Source organism: Lepeophtheirus salmonis, chromosome 8 (assembly GCF_016086655.4).
Source record: "Lepeophtheirus salmonis chromosome 8, UVic_Lsal_1.4, whole genome shotgun sequence".
Classification (NCBI taxonomy): domain Eukaryota; kingdom Metazoa; phylum Arthropoda; class Copepoda; order Siphonostomatoida; family Caligidae; genus Lepeophtheirus; species Lepeophtheirus salmonis.
This window is the reverse complement of record NC_052138.2, coordinates 92,249-110,970: the sequence shown is the minus strand read 5'-3', so window position 1 is coordinate 110,970 and position 18,722 is coordinate 92,249.

Here is an 18,722-nt window from a genome sequence, read left to right as displayed (position 1 = left end):
ATCTTGCTATATTACTGCTCTCAGGATATAACAAATTTCCATATAGACGTTTGTACTGAGAAACATCAGACGACTGTATGAATAATCTATTCACTTAATCAATGAGGTGCGGCACTTTTGAGCGAATTATGCGCGTCTTGCATTTTGAAGATAAAATGAAACTAAGTGAGGATCGATTTTATAAGGTCGAAAAATGTTATCATTTATGAACATCTTGGTCAATCATTCGTCTATAATATGTATTTCAACAATAATTAGGTATATATCTACATTAATCAATCTTTCACATTCAGCCAGAAAATAACTATGTACAATACTTGCCATGTTCCTGACTATCGACTTTAGAAGTAATTTTTTTTCCTGAAACTATTTGAATATATTTAAATTATCCATCGTTTGGAAATATATAACCTTTCTCTAGATATTTTCCATACTTAAATTATTATGTAATAATTAGTAGAAGAAATGTATTATAAATTTGAAACTAAAATAAAATTCTATATTTTATAATTTTTAGAATTGGTTCGAATGTCGTAGTTCTTCCATACGGGGACTTTATTCAGTACTGATTATCCTATCTTAATTTGTATGTTATATGGGATCCTAATTGTTTCCTTGGTCCACTGAATAGTAATGTAAACAGATTTCCATTCATAAAGTAGTTGACTTACTAACATGTAGATTCTCGTAGGATTCAGTGCTTGGATATGTTATCTCTCAAAATAGTTACGTATACTTGGTTAAACAAATATTGATTTGACTTGATATTATCATTTTATTTATTCCATTAATTCATTCATGTTTAGATTTTTTTTGTCAAAGGATATACAATTGATATTTCAAAATAAAAATAAGTGAAAGCACAATATCCCGCTAAATCTTTTAATTATAGGTTTTAGGGCAAATGAATTGCCCGAAATCCAGTAGGAATTTATAGGGATCCCTATTTGCTTTCAGCAGCAGGATGGTATTCCAGTACACACATCAATTATTGTTCAGCAATGGTGTTTAGCTAACGATCCCTTCTAACCTCCTTTCTCAACAAGACCCGTTCAAAACAGCTCCATTACAGACTTCAAAAAGTTCAGGGCTGTTTTTGGAAGAAAAGATGGCCATATTAAAAAAAAATGACATTATTTATAAATAATATTCATAATTAAGTATTTATAAAAGCAATATTACGCCATGTCGAGAGAAAACCAAACAAATAATATATCATTCTAGTTCTCTGCTTATTTAAACAGCGGAACATTAAAAATATGATCAACTTCAAATCAGAAATGAATAATTTCAAAATGTACATTGTCAAATTATATTCTTAATAGTAATTCATCAATTTCTATGATATGATGTTAATTAACAATTTAAATACCTAGGTCTACTCAGTCGCCCAGGGTCTACTCTAACTTAAAATTGGATTAATTTATCTTTTCTATCCCAACTTTTCGGCATATAAAGTCAAAAGCGACTAGAGGAAAATAGCTAAGTAATTTAGTACTGGTGTTCAAATATAATCCTAAACAGCGGGGTTTGGAATTAATTAATTAAAATATATAACGAAAAAACCTAAAAAATAAGTATCATATGGAAAAGTTATTTGTACAAAATAAGTTCTCAACAAAGTTTTTAAAGATCTTTTAATACTGCTTCTACACGTGTATAAGGATCATTCCATAAAAAATATCGCAAAATTAACTGATTGGACTAAAATTTGGTTTCTGGTATGTTTTATGAAATACCAGTTTACTAATGTGATTTTGGAGCTGTAACTCAATTAAACTCTGAGTTATGATGCCTTGAAGAAAAATAAATTAGCCTTTTGATGAATATTTCATCAGCTATTTATTATAGAACAAAGCAAATTTTCACATAAAATAGCATTTTGATTATTCAAATAATAAGTCGGCCGTTAAAGGCTTTTACCATCGCCGCTAGTCGAAATGAATATATAAAATATATTTAGAAAATACAATACTGTAGTTAAAAACTAATGATGATGATAAAGTGATTTTTATAAATAAATTTTGAATTGGTATCTAAATTAATCTTTTTTATCTATTAGTTTTAATAGAATATTCATACATAAAAACTAACTAGTACTTACTAGTATGTAAAACATGTAGAAACACTGATTCAATTTAGATAATTTGGCGTATACATACGTAAACAGCAAAATCTATTGTTTTTTATTATACATAGTATTATATACTGTTCTAAAGAAAAGCTTTTTAAAAAGTTTTGCTTTAATCACATAAGCAAAAAACAGTATTTTAAGGTTTGTTTTTTGTTAGAAAAAAATATCGTCAAAAAAGATTTTTATGTTATCATGGAAATTTAAACTATATATCATATATAGTTGTACTTCTATGAAGAAATTTAAAAAAATGAAAAATAAAATATAATTATACTACCAGTAGTAACCTGATTTGGTCGGATCTATTATAAAACTTGCAGTACAATAACTAAGTGGCCAAGAACGTAATTTTTAAGTAATGAAGAAAAGACAACCCAAACCAATTTCTAATTTGTTTAATTACTATATTTAGCTATATTTTTTATTCAATATGTCCTCCCTTACAAGTACTAACAACCTCGACCCACTGGCGAATAGATTGACAGCTTTTGACAATTAAAACTGTTTCCATAGAATACCACACTCTAATGATGGCAGCTCGGAGCAAATCCAAATTTGTATGAGAGATGTAGCATATATTGCAATACGCCCAAACTGCAAAAATTTAGCATGTTGAGTTCAGAGCTGAAGGAGGGGCACATAAAGGCAGGCCAGTTGTCTGGCATATTTTTCCACATAAGTTTTAGTTCTTCTTGGCTATACGGGGCTGTAATTGATTTTATATCTTGTTCACAGTAGGGATGAAGATGAAAAGGGTCTCTACGTTACCTATTTTATTTTTTTCGTCGACATTTTTACACTGAGAGACATGAGATACAAATAAAAGTTTATTATTTATTTTTATCTGTGTTTTCTTGTGTTATAAAAGCTCTTTTAATTCAAAATTACAAGGATAAAAACATTTTTAAATGATACTCTCAGTTTTGGGTCCCACTCTTTTAATAAAAGAGCTCCAATTTGGTTGAAATATGGGGATGGATGGACCATCACCAAAGGTGATGCATCAATTTGGCATTCAATGGTTTCATTTCATAAAGAGACTTTTCTGTTTCAAGCAGATTTTTTTGCCATAACAAAAGGTGTAGAAGCTTTTCTCAAGTACGAAAAAACACTGAACAATGTAAAAAACAGATCGGACTCCCTATTAGCATTTACTGCAATCTTTAATCCAATTACTACTACTAAAGAAGTTTTAAAATGTAAAGAAACCATCATCAAAGGAATGAATAAGATAAATGTACATCTAGAATGGTGCAAAGGATTTTCTGACATTACAGGAAATGAATTTGCAGACCATCTTGCCAAAACTGGGTACCAGCCAAAACCAGTTTACTATTGGCATGCCACCAAGCTACATAAATAAAGTAATTCATGACTTCTTCTATCAATATTGGTGTAAGCGATATAAAAAAGATCAAAGTATGAAATATACACATACTATGCTTAATAAGCCAAAGTCGAAGTGTTTCATGCTCGGAAGAGAAAAAATGATACTCACTGTACGAGCCTACAGTGGGCATGACCCTTTTTTAGCCCCCCTAAGCAAGTGGGGGGACATAAGCACAACGTGTAATGTATTTATGGACGAATTGCAAAGAGTATACCATCTCATCAATAGATGCCCCGCCCTATGTAACGAAAGCAGCAGTGAAATAAAAAAACATAAACTTTAGTATTTTAAAATTTATGAAATATAAAAAAATAAAAAATATTTTTATGTAAACTATATTTTAGAATCTGCTGTTGTTGCACAGATACCCCGTTGTGTAGTCGTGTTCGTTGCCTTATATTTGTAATATTTTATTTTAATCATATATTGCAAGCAAGTAATAAATATTAAACTAACTTATTAAGTTGAAATATTTTCTAGAAAAAAGTTTATTTATTGTTTTTCATATATATTCATGACATATAGAATGAAATTCCTTGCAGAAGTAAACTACAATTATTGCACTAACGTACATTTTATTTCTTACAATCTTAATTCTAACATGAATATTTCTTGATATTTTGGAAATCATCCTCCCCTACAAGAATAATTTCTTTTCAAAACCAAGACAAAAATTTAAAATTACTAAATTTTGGCAAAAGAATGCCTGAAAGGATTCTATAGCTTCTATTAAGAACAGTATTTGGTCTCCAGTTTTGACATCTGTAGTCAAACCTGTTTGGCTATTCTGCCTCTAGTCAATGACATTGGAAGAGGTCCATGGACTTCAAAAGGCTTTTCTATCTCAACCAGATAAGGATTAACCTTATCCATTCACTGAGTTCAGATTTAGCCATCAACACCATCTGGCCACAAAGCTTTCCTATTCTCAAACTTTTTTTTGATAAAAGAAGTTATAATTTTACTTGTGAAAGACAAGTGATAAATAAACTTTGAATGATCGAAATGAACTATTTCACTAACAACAATTTTTTGGAATCGCATATGAAAAAGATTTAATCCATTATGTATTTAATAATGTAGTCTAAAGGGACAATTTCCTTGATTACTGATGTTGAAAAACGTCGTTTTGATTGAGAATGTTTTTTAATCTTCTACAGGTCGTATTGTTAGTTTTGATTTTTGCTTCAAATGTCAACTTAGCAATTTCTAGGAAACGAAACATGTTTGCAGTATATCCAGTAATTTTACATAAAAACGATCAATCTTGTCAGATTTGGCAGTATGAAGAAGAAGATGATTAAGTTATTTAGAAATTAAATGTAGTGTTCAAATGATTAATAAAACATATTTGATGTATGTTAAAATAACGTTAATCATTAAATAAGGGACATAAAGCATGTATTGGGTCTACAAATATGGAAAAGGATTTCAGTAAGCTTATGATTTGATTCAGGACAAGGATAGAAAAATGCATTTTTAGTATTTGATGAGATAGATGTAGAGACAAGGGCCATATCAATTAGAAAATGCTTCTGAACCAATTCTCCAGGATGAAATGTCTTCCAAGTTCAAAATTATAATTTTGTCATTCAAATTTAGTTCTGTTTTGACCATTTTACAATTGTTTGATTGGAATATCAAGAATTCATAGTATATAAATGAACATTTATACCTCCTAAGATCAGAAGACCAATAATATCTAACTAAAAACTTGAATAATAAATTAAAAAACGTTGGGGCATATTACATTATGCCCATATGCTTTAGTTACATCAAAACCAATAAAAATAAAATAATTGGAATAAAATTCTAACGCCATTGACAAACTTTTGATAATTCTTTAATAATTTGGTTCGCGTATTGGTTTTGAATTTTGAGTAAGGATTCATCTAATAATTATGCTGAGTACAATTGGGCCGCTTAACGTACAATTCACTGCTGTAGGAGCATTAAAATCATGAAGACATAATAGAATCACGAACCAATCTTTTCATTTAAACAACACAGGAAATACGACTTTTTCTTATGCTTGTGTTTAATTAAATAATTTTACCAATCCTTGTATTCATTTCCTAACGCTTATAGATTGGTTGAATAAGAAAATCTTCAATTTTGGTTTGCTTTTTAGCCAGTGTAATAAACGATTATTACAACTTAAAAAAAAAAATTCAAAGCCCTAATTGCTTCCCTTATTGATCAGGGTAGAGTTTAAGGTGTCCCACCAATTGACCTAAACGACCCTCTAAATAAAAAACTTGTTGATTTTTGCAATTACAAAATGTCTTGCATTCGATTTTGGTCGTATTTTATTCAACCAATTATTTTATAGTGTTGTACAGGTTTCAGAATGAGAATATCAAAAAACATGATAGAATGACAACAATAAACAACAACAGCTAATGTAGTTCACTTTACCGTGTGTATTTATATTGTACATACATAGATAACATGAGTTAATTCAATTTGTAATTAATCCCCTAAATATACATTTTTATAGTATCATGTAAAAGGAGCCAAGAAATAAAAACAGAAAACTAGAGTCTTCTTCATGAATAACTTAATTTAATTTACATTTATTAGTGATGGGTTATAGTCTGTATATCTAGGATTGTTTCAGACTGTTATTTTTTTAATGGTTGAAGATGAGGTAAATTATCTAGAGAAAAACGTTGTACGCTTTTTCTTATTATGGCTATATTAAAAAAAAAATCCTATATATTTTTTTTCACTCTTGATTTTTCTATTACTTTTGTTCCTTATTACAGTAATGAATTTGTTTAGAAAGCCATGAACAATTCCTTACTATGAAATTATGTAAAGTTTAGCAATTGAAAAAAAAATAATAATAAGCAAAATATTTTTATTTTAAAGATAAACATTTTTTATTGTTTTTCCTGTAACTTAACCATATTTATTTTGTGTGTGTTCCTTTAATTGCATGGATAGAGTTGCACTTTTCGTAAAACGTTACCTGTTTAATCTCAAATAAAATTGGGAGAAAAAGGGATCCATAGATTAATACTGAAAAAGTTAGTTTTAATCTATAGACTACAAACGAAAAAAAATCAGTCCACAGTTTGAAATTAATTAAATTTTGGTATAGGGTCTGGATCGAAATATCGGTCAAAATCGGTTTATAAAAAAAACTCATAAATTGGAACCAAAGATAATTCGGTCTTGGAGTTAGTTTCAACACTAATATGTATGTAACATGTAACCTTTAGCTCTCTTTAATAGAGTAAAACATATATAAAATCACATTAGCATATATTTAAGCATAAGTTGGTATGAATGTGTTGTGGAAATATTTAAAGTATCTAGTTACTCAACAGATCCACACATATGTAAAGGGTAATTCTTTAAAATGTTATCTTTCCCATTTTGTATGAAACAGTCTATATAGTTACTGGGTGTCACATAACTATTTCCCGGAAACTAGAAATCCAAATTGGTATATAAGGGATCAGACCACGAAACTACAAAGTCATATATAGTTGTGGTTACTAGATCCCTTCCATTGAAAACAAATAGGGTAGTATGTTATTCCTGTCGAATGCAACGATAGAAAACATCATGGGACAAGCTAGGTGTTTAGTGGCATTGATGGGAAGCACTTCTTCATACAAAAATGCCAGCAAATGGTCGTTCCTGCCTTTCAAAAGCTTGAAAACTTAAATCAACTCATTTTCTATAGGTATGTAAAAAATATAATTTAAGGTCCTTATAGAATCGTCTTAATTTAGGCACATAATTAGAAAAGAGGTATTTCCATTGCTTTTTAACCCTTGTAATTTTTAAATATTCATAATCATGTCACATTTGTATGCTTGTAATTCATCATACAACCTTCTCTCTTTCTTTAGTGAGAAAAAAAATGAAATATTTCGTTATTATGAATATATATTAAGGATACCTCAATTTCTTTTTGTGACATATGAATACACTATGTAATGTTTTGATCTTAATATTTTTGCTATTTTCCTTTTTTTTTGGATAACCCCACTTTTTTGCATACTCTTAGTTTATAAATAGGTTAAAATATTCATTTAACTACTAAGGATTGCAATGGGAACAAGAGTGGCATTCAAATATGTCAATATCATAATGTGATTCATCAATAAACTCATAAATAAAGTCCAATCTCATTCTTTAAATGTTTCTCAAAATCTACAACGAACAAATAACAACATCTTCTTGATATGGATTGGTACAAGGGAAGAATTCAAGACTTTCAAGTAGATAACTCATAAACTTCAACCCACAATAAAACTAACTTTTTTATTATGACTTCTGAAACCAATCTCAATGGCAAGTAGATTAATGACCTATACAGGAAAGAATGTGACACAGCCTGTTTTTTTCTTACTCAAACGCAGTGCCCCTAAAAAAGACAATAAAGAATTGTACAACTGCAGAAGATGCTCATCAGTAAAAGTTACTCTAGAAGAATTAATTATTGAACACGGGTTTTCCAGAGCCTTGCTCATTCCAAGAGAAGAAACAGCGAAACCCAATGTCAAAGTGAAATGTAAAAGATTTGTATTCCCAATAAAATATAACCCATAGTTATCAAATGATTCCAAGATAATAAACCAACACTGGAACACATTATTGGAGGATCCCACAATGAAAAAATACATATCATAGCTATGATCATTTTGCCAATGTTCCCGAACCTTCAAGTAATAGTCCTACCAGATCAAATATAAGCCTTATAAGTGCAAAACACACTTATGCAATTGCTGTCAATTTTTTGATATTAGCAATGATGTCTGCAAAACTGATTCTATGTGTTTTTCATATATGAAATTTGGTTGCCTGTGAGATAAATGGGGTAGTCTATGAAATTACATACTCAAAGGCCAACTGTAGACACAAATATTTAGGCCAAACAGGAATAAGATTGAAAGAAACTACTGGACTAGATTTCACAAGTGCCCCTAAGATGCATTATATGAAAGAGCAAATCATTGAAAAAGTTGCCCTTTCTTACAGAAGTGATGAGATTGACCATGGAAGACGAATGGTTCAGAAGTTCAATACAATGAGAGCAGAAATAAATAAGAAATCATAACAGAATTACTTTCACTACTGATTATCAGTTCCCTTTTTTAAAAGAAAAAAATAGTATTATGGCAAGCATTGTTTTCAAAAGTAGAGAAGGATATTAGCTGGGTGTTTTTCTTACCCTGCTTAATTGTGTGTTTTTGTCAATAATTACAATCAGTTACGATGGAGACAAATATTAATATTAAATTTCTCCTAACTCTAAGTAGCAGAATTGTAATTTGTCTTAGTCCAAAAATAATCTTTCGGTCAAATTTCTTACAAAAAATTGATAAAAGCCAATTTTGCAGTTTGGTAGGGTCCCATTTTTAAAATTTTGCAATAATTTTGTGATGAAAATTTTGCACAAATGCTTTTAAAATTTTTTAGCGCTTGGTGTTGTGAGTATTTGAATGCAAACATTTTTGACATTGGTTGACTCTGAGGAAAGTTAACGTTTACTAAATTTCAAAGATCCTTAGAAAAGTCCCAAACATTGAAAGAGTCCAAACGGGTCCACATACTTACATAAGTCTAAAATTTCAGACATAGTGTTCTTTTGTTGATATAAATACCCAAACACATAAGTATCAAAATTTGTGATGAACAGGTCATCATAAGCTTTTAAAAAGTTTGTACCATTTGCTTGCAATTCCTACACCTCCAACTTATGCTTTCGATTATTGACCCTGCGTAAATATTCATCCATAATCAAGTTCCTTCCTTTCTTCTTTGAAATCCATAATTAGGATAGTTTCTTCATTGTTTTTATAATTTTTTGTCAAACTTTTCTTCACTTTTCGAATAAATAAACATATATATAGTGTATACATACATATATACATAAAATACAACATACTTAAAATGAAATATCCTCATAAATATTCATGTGTCATAGATTTTTCTTTTGTTTTCTTATTTTTGTTATCATTTTCAAGTTATTTCTTCCATCATCGAGTAAAAAAATGGATAAGACGTCTTATAGATAATTTATATATTCATTTTGCATTGATTATTATTAACATATTGAGTTTGTTGACAAATACTGGGTGTTACATGGAAATTAGGACATATTTGCTTACTATAATAGGACTAGGGAGTGCGAACTAATTCTAAAGACGGCAATTCATTCCATCAAATATTGATGAGCTTATGTTTGTTTTCAGACGCTACGCGTCACTCTCAAGGTAAAAATAAGCTCAAAAAGAAACGTTCAGATCTCTTCACCGTTTTTCGAACAGGAATCATCCTACAAAGATTTATTTTTAGCTCAAATTGTCCAGGAACAGTGACAACTTCGATAATCATTAGAGTTGAGTAGTTTGTAATGAAAAAAACAAATTTTAAAATTAAGAAAAGGAAAAAGGGTTGTTGCGTGTGTTCTTTCGTTCTTTTTCTTCATTATTGAATAGATTGTAATTTTTTTAACTCCTCTTTCAGATGAAATTACACTATTTTCCCTGCTCTAATACAATTTGTAGTGTACAAGATTATCCTCCTGTTAGCAGTAACTCTTTTTCTCCCCCAAAAATCAAATAACGGGTATACCATTTATCTGACTATTATTTTCTTATCATAATCTCTTTTTAATATGTTACTACTCAACTCTGTCAATCTGTGGCTTGCCACTAGTGAGAATGAAAAGGAAGATCTCAGACGCAAAACAGGCAGTGGGGCTACATAAAAAGATAACATAACAGCCGTGAAGGATGCCATCCAATCCAATCAACGAAAATAAATGGAAACATACCCAAAATACATGAGGCTTTCGAGAACAGGATGTCCAGGAATCTTAATCAAGACAGAGGCATGCCTTAACTACTGAAGGAGAGATCTATCCTCACGCCTTCTTTGAAAATGGAGCATCTTCATTGATGACCAGGACTTCTGAACAGCTTGAAATCTACCTTAATCTCTGACTAAAATCTGTTTGACTTTAAGTTCCCACCGTCTGTGAACATACCAAGCAGCTACACCATCTTCCAACCAAACATGGTTTCCATGAAAGCCTCTGTCATGTAGCAAAAGGAGGGTATGAGCAAAAAAACTATCAGCATCGGGTGTATAGTCTAACAACACCAACTAGAGGCCATTATTGCCACCAAAGGCGAATACAATGATATTTAATTGTTCTTAAGAAGTGTGTGCAGAAAATTCTAAACAAAGATACTATGCCAAGAACCTTCTATATTTTTTAAAGTTATACGGGTAAAGTAATATATTCACAAGGTATTTTCATGTACCTTGACATGAATATTTCATCATTTTTTTTTCATAACCTAGAAAAGTAATAAATAATAATATACAAGAATCGGAATAGAAGAAATGGAAATTACTTTATATACTGTGTCGAGTTCTACAAAAATTTAAGATAATATATGCCTGCAGATAAAAAAGTACTCCTCTTTACTTTTAGACGGACTAACTAATAAATGGACTCGATAGTTTTTAAAGATAGAATGCATTCCATAGAATCTGCAGGCATATATTATCTTAAATTTTTATAGAACTCGACACAGTATATAAAGTAATTTGAGGGAAAAAAATAAGGATTTCAGATCTTCTCCGTACCCATTATAAGTTACTTTGTTGATTTTGTCTGTAAGGTCAAAAGACTCCATAACAGCGGTGATAGTCTCTTCAGAAAGACTGTAGGAGGAAGACACAACATGGTTGTACGTTAAATAAATATTTTTACGAAATAATTATGAAATATTTTTAGTCCCACTTTTTTTTTTACTGTATAATGTTGCAGAAACTAAATGTGGCCTATCGTTGGCTGAGGTGTCGACTTCGATACATTCGTTGATTTGGGCGGAGTCTCTTAAATTTATTTTTCTTGTGAGAATTAAACAGTTAGGAACTATGAAAAAAAAATGATTATGTACAACATTTATAAAACTTGTTTCATCAATTTCCATACGTCATGCAAGTAAAGCTTACTCCGAAACAAATTGGATCTCTTGCGTCATTCTGGGATTCTGGAGATCATTTGACGAGCGACAAAGAATAACAATCTTATTCAGAAGCGGATAAGGATACAGTGGCACAATTTCAAGTCAGTCAAAACCAACTTGCAGAAAGTGCAAAAAGGATGTCACTTGAATGACATTAGAACAATGCCAAGATTGTAAAAAATTATAAAGATTTTTATATAAAAATGTTATAGTTATAATTTACAGTATAAGAAAAACTGTAATCTTAAAATATAATGTAAAAAGAAAATACATCTTACATTAATCATTTTATTATTTGTTAACACGTTTATCTAACGTGAAATCCAATTTTATTATTACTAAAAAAACAATGTCAAAATTTTCCTCGAAATAATCATCCAATCATTATAGGTGTAAAATTAACACTTCAGTAAAAAACGGAGTATTAATTTTCCTTCCATCCCTGAGTTTAACTATATTACATTTTATTTATTTTTTATAAAAATGAGACTCTAATTTAAAAAAAACAGGCTGTAATTTCATTTCTAATAAGATATTTTTCCATATTTCATGTCAATGTACAATTTTTTTTGAAGTCCAATTTGTCCTAAGTCTATAAAAAAAAGTAAAAAAGAAGTTTTGACTTACAACCTTGTTGTGTCTTCTTCCTCCTCTCTTTCTGAATAGGCTATCAACGTCGTTATAGAGTCTTTTGACCTTACAGACAAGATTAAAGAGCAACACATAATGTCTTTTACATTCTAAACAGAACAATGGGTGCAGAGAAAATATGCAATCCTGAGTTTTTTCCTCAGTTGTCGTTGTTGGTTGACATATCGAAACCAATAATACAGGGTAAGAAAGTTAATAAGTTTTGGAACAATAAATTATTTTATTACCTAACAGTGATTACAAGTAATATGGTAATTATAAAGCTCTAATTAGCAACAAAAAAACAAACTATCTATTGTTTGAATACTGTCTCAATACTTCAAAGAAATACTTTTTTGTAAAAATAATAATGTGAGTTTTAAAAAGTAATTAAAAAGAATATTATAATTTTAGTAAAAAAACATTTTCGTCTCTTTTTTTTCCCATTAATTCAATGCTTTATTAGAAGAGTTACAATAATTACGATTATAACCAAGTAAACACTTTTCTATTTGATCACTTGTTGCCAACAAAACCTATCTTCATTATGACTTTCTCGTTGAACCTCTGGTACTTATTGTCAAAAAAATCCAACCACCAATTTTCACAGTACTCTTTTGAGGCAAGAAATGTACTGCCAAGTGCATTGGTTATTGATAAAACAAATGGTTGTGCCCTAGTGCTAGATCTTGAACGTAATGTTGATGCATAATAACATCCTTCTGAGTTCCTGGAGCTTCTTGTGCGTCATCAAAAATGTTTGTGGGCTTGAGTTGCCTTAATGATGTCATATTGTCTCCTATTCACCAATATTGGCCGTTTTTGTTTGATTGACTGCTTCAAACAATCGAGTTGTTCACAGTAGAGAGCAAAATCAAGCGGGGAATACCCCGCTCGAACAACTGTTGTGCAACACAAACCAAAAAAGTATCAGCCCTGTATACTTCACTAATTTTCTTTGTCGCTTCCGACGCGTTTTTAAATATAGTGAATTTCTTCCTATGTTAGCTCTATGATCAACACACAATAATGAACGAATAAACCGGCTAATCGCAATACTGTGGGAAAAAAAATGTTGTGTAAAGTCATACCTTAAAAACACTTTATCGTAGATCCGATATGACCATTAATAAATAGGATATACTTTTTTTTAAAAAAGGGCTGGAAAAATGAAATTACTTTTTCACTAACCTAATTTAAATAGATTAATTAATTTTTTGGCCAAATTTTATGTGTTTAACGTTGTTGTAAAATTTGATATTGATAAAAAATGGACATTATTTTGGACATTAGAATATGTCATTAATTTGAAATTTGTTTAAGCAAAAGTTTAGTTTTTTTATACCATTAAGCTATTTCTAAATATTTCTCAAAATTGTTTAAATTTTTATTAAATGTTTTTTGTACAGTAAGAAAAAAGTTTTGAGTTTGAATTGCTATACATTGTACAGCCCTGATACCTCTCAATGAAAGATTAATATAATATTTTAAGTGCGTTTTATGCAAGTATGTGACTGAAAGGACATATCAAACTATAAAAGTTCAACCCAGAGGCAAATAGTATACACTATTTGGCTTTATTGATAAAGAAAAATAATTCTACCTATATTAAAAATAAGAAATACATCGACGAAATAATAGAAAATTTTGTATTCATAAAATCACCGATACTACTTACAATCATATATATCCTATCAATTATCTTTTTGTAATTAATATACTCAAAATTGAGACTCTCAAAGAAATAACATTACAAATTGTAGATATGCCAATAATTTGTTTTTTCTTGACCTAAAACCATAGCTTTATTTACAACACATATTTTGATCATTTTTAAGCATAGGTTATAATTTATAAAACAAATTTAAGATCATATATCGATACATATTTGAAATTAAGTCAATGTTAAACAATTAATACACAGTAAAAATTTAACACAAAAATTTAAATCATTTAAAAGAGAAAACAAAAATAAAATAAGTCATCTGAGTCCTTCTAACACTTTGCTATGCAATTCGATAGCAGGGATAACATCTCGTAGGCTTATGTCTCCTTGGGCCGTCTGCGCATATATGCCTTGCTCTGCCGTTGTTATGATTTTCCGCTATAATAACCAAACAACTCATAACCCTGGTCATGACCTTAAATATATCCAAAAAAACTGTGACACTCTCCCATTCAGATGCTTCAATATCTAACACTGCCAAAAAGGATGATCCGTTATTTCACTAACTAAATTGGTAAAGGACAAAAGCCCTTTCGATCCTTATAAAAATTTGAAACCAACTCCTGTGTTCCTGAAAGTAAAAGATACTTAAACCATTTTTCATCCGTATTTGGTTTTTATTGCTTTGATGCTACCGGTCGCATCTCTTTTTATTTCTCTCCTCTCTAGGTATCCAAGAAAAGGGGATATGGTTGGCTTTTTAAACCATCTTTTCGTTTCTAAAGTAGACATTAAAGAAGCTCTTATCCGGAGAGGTACTTTTGAACGAAAGTTATATTCTGCCCTCTTATTTATTAGTGGGTTAAAAACCAGGACATCTGCTGCGATGCCCACTTTTGTGAGGCTCAGACGTTTTTTGATGGGTAGCTTCCAACCAAAGTATATAACTTCAGCATTTGACTCACATCTCTCCCTCGTTTGCATAGATCTTTCATAGCCTTCGAATAGAAAGCGATTAATTTAAATATTCTCCCATAACTGGCACAAGGATTTTCTACCAAATAAAATATGTTTCATATTGGAAAAATGAGGGTTTTGCACCAAAACTCTTCACTTCCAACATTTTCATTATCCCATAAAAATTCAAAACCTTCCACATCTTTGAGATACTCGATACAGATAAAGCTCCCGTATTTATTGGTCCATGCAGCCTCTCATATAAAATACACTTATTTTTCTTTAGCTGGAAGAAGGAACACTCTATCTCGTTTAATTTTTTGTTATTTTCTCATCATATGGAGTGACCTCATTACGTGGATTATTGTTGGGATGACGTATATATTCCATGCTTTAATCTTGTCCCACATATTTATGTTCATGTGAATTAAGAAGCTGATAACCCGTCCAATTCGTTCCATAATTTCTTCTTTATTTTTCTAGCATCCTGAATTTTCCACCCAAGATCCAAATAGTTTAATTTCTGTTGAAGTCCAGCAACTTTGTCAGCCTTTTCCTATAATACCTTCATAAAAACTCAATATTTTTGTCTTCCATCATTAATATTTAATCCTGATATGTATGAAAAATATCTTAGAAGTACAATTTTGCGGCTGTTTTTATTTACTTTTGACACGGTGCATTGTTTTGGTGAAAGAACACCTTTTTCTTCTTGATATGAGGTATTTTCTGGTAATTTCGGCTCTTAAAAATCTAACAACCCGATATAATAGCCACTGTTAATTGTTTTCCATATTATTTATGAATAAAATTCCATTCGAATCCCAAAATACATAGACCATGACCTTCCCAGGCGATGTTTGAGACTTTGGACGGCTTTCTCCACTCAGCAGACTGCCGTTTTGATTCTGGAGTGAAGTGATGAATCCATGTTGCATCCATTGTGATGTACCGACACGAAAAAATCCTTCTTATTTCCCGTGAACATTTCCAACAGCTCTTTGAATAATTCGTTCGCTGTTGCTTTTGTGAGCAAACATGGAATATATGGAAAACAGTTTTTTCATACACAAATGTTCGTGTATGATGTTGTAAACACTCCTTTTTGATAACTCAGAGTGTCAGCTATCTCTTGAAACGTCACTTTGAGATTGCTCATGATGATTATCAGGTTTTTCATTTTTTTACGGAATAACCACCTCATTTAACCTACTGGGGCGTTCAGCATCATCGGTGTCCGTACGCCCACTTTTGAATTCGGCAAACCATTATTTCATGGTTGTTTTCGATGGGGCAGAGTCTGGATAACATTTTTCAAGACAAGCTTGGGCTTGAACGGTGTTTTTTCCCCCTCAAAAGCAATGATAAATCAATCACGAAATTGCTTTGAATAAATAGTTTTTAATAATCGCAAAAGTAGCGTCACTTAAACCACTGTAACTCGATAAATAATGAACCAAAGGTCATGAAACTTTTACAGTAACCTTTTGAATGCTTGTACTTCCAAAAAATATTTTGTTAGTGGTGCCATCTGGTAGTTAGGCCCGGTACTTATTGGCCGATGTTTGATATTTTTGTGAAGAAGTAATCCTTACCTTTTTAATGAACTCACTCCTAGTGTTCACTCGAGTATTTAAATTAAGTTGTTCGTTAAAAACAAGTAGAGGGAGGACATTTGAAATGTTGTATATCTATCCTTTGCTCGTCTTCCTCCAATAATGACCTGATCTTTCACCTCTCCAAACATTTCAGATGGGTTTCATATAGGTAGCAAATTGACAACAATCCGTTGTTAGAATTTTTTTTAAATTTCAATTGCTCAAAAATTACCAAACTTCTGTTTTGTTTTAACCACGAGAGATTCAGCGCCTTCCACATAACTGTAATAAAAGGATTAAATGTGTTAATTTGAATGATATGCATTCATTAATGCAGGTCTATTCTCAATTTAATTTTGAGCACGACTATTTTATTATGATCCTTGACGTAAAACTGCAATCTTTTTTATTTTTTATACTTAAGTTCTTACGGAAAACGTCTTCTCAGATAAATACGTTGAGCCAAATGGTATAAGTAAATCAAAAGCTAAGTACTCATTCACCACAGAATTTCTCTAGAGTTTGAATCGAAATATTTCTTTAGTGTTTAGTTTCATGAAAGTTCAATAAGCACATCTTCCAAATCAGAGGATAGATCCTTAGCTGTGACGGTAAAAAGGGTGTATCCAGTTATGTTGCTTTGCAGCATTATCTTTTCGGAAATACTTTTTAAAAGGATCCAAAGCAAAATGGTAAAAAATATGTACATTCATAATTATGTAATATTTGATACCACTCAAGGTAATGTCAATTAAACTGTATTTTTATTTTTTTTGTAAAATCTTTTGTGTCTGGCGAATCTTACTTTTTGTAACCACTACAGAAAGACTTCATTTTTTTATCACACCATCTATTTTTCCTACAAATATTAAAGTATAGTAGCCTTTCTGTACATAATTGATACTATAATATATATAAGTATTTGGTTCTACTTATTCTTATTCATCATAGTCATCTTTAAACCCCTAGTTACAAATACGTGACATAATATAATCAACTGCTAAATGATGTTGTTAATATTAATAGGATCTGAATCAAACAACAACATTACGAGTACTCCTTTCATTAATAACGGATTACAGAAGTAAATAGTATTTATCAGTAAGGGAATATCAGGTTATGATTTCTTAGTATAAGAGAAAGAGATTATATATATTATATATCTACATATGCTTATTAAGTATTTTATGGTAATTATATGTGTCATGACTTCTTAAATATTCATTAAGTAACGATAAGGATATGTACAAACATTGTACGGGGTGTGCCAGAATTAGTATCCCTTCTAAAATGTTAAATAACTCACTGCTGAAGTGCCTTAAAAGATGAAGATCGCCTTTATAAAACGATTGCAAACAGCATTTAATCTAAGCCTATCTCCAGCAATACATAGAGTTGAATATCAAATCAACTTTTAGAGAAAGCCTTCACAAATTTATACTGAATGAATTTCTTTTTTGTAAATACATTATGTTGGCTTGAGGAAGAAAGAGGATGAAGAAAATATTATAAACATTTTACCATTCTTGTTAATGAACTAGGATTTTTTGTATCCTAAAATAAATTTGATAAAATTACTCTAAATCCATTTATAAAAGATTTTATCGTCCAAACATTTTTGTATGCTATTCAAACATCTAGATAAGTAGTATTCTTTGATGTTGTATAAATTTATTTCTGGGGATACCTTGTCAATTTTGTATTTTATAATCAAGTTTTGATGAATTTAGTTAAATTTATCGCTTTTAAGTCGTTGTATAGTTTTCTATATAGTTTCTTTTTTTTTTCAATTTAAGCTATATGCATTCTCAATAATGTAATTTAAGCTGTTATTCTATATACTACACTCAACCTCCTCAATTCTACTAAGTAAATTTGAAATACATAAAATTTGTTTGAATTTATAATAATTTTTTTTGTAGAAGAAGTTTTAATCAAAGAACAAATTATAATGCATTTATATTAATATTCTGTTGTTCAATAAAAATTTAAAAAGGAATGTTTTTTTCCTCCTTGACTTACACTCATTCAATTTAAAAGGGGTAAATTTTAGTTGATGTCAACTGTGTTTCAGGTAATAAAGTTCGTTAAATATTAGGAGTAATTTTTAACCCCATTTTTTTAATTACGTAAAAAAGAAGGATGACTATCAAAAGGCTTAGAAATGTTCAGAAGGGAACGTTTAGAAATTTACATATTCATATCAACAGTATTTATTTATTGTACAAAAAATTTATAGGAAAACTGTTGGAAGAAAACTTACAAGTATATATTTTTTAGGGATTCTGGGCGAACAATAGATGTTAGAAAGCTTGGGACAAAGAAGCTTAGATAAGCAGAA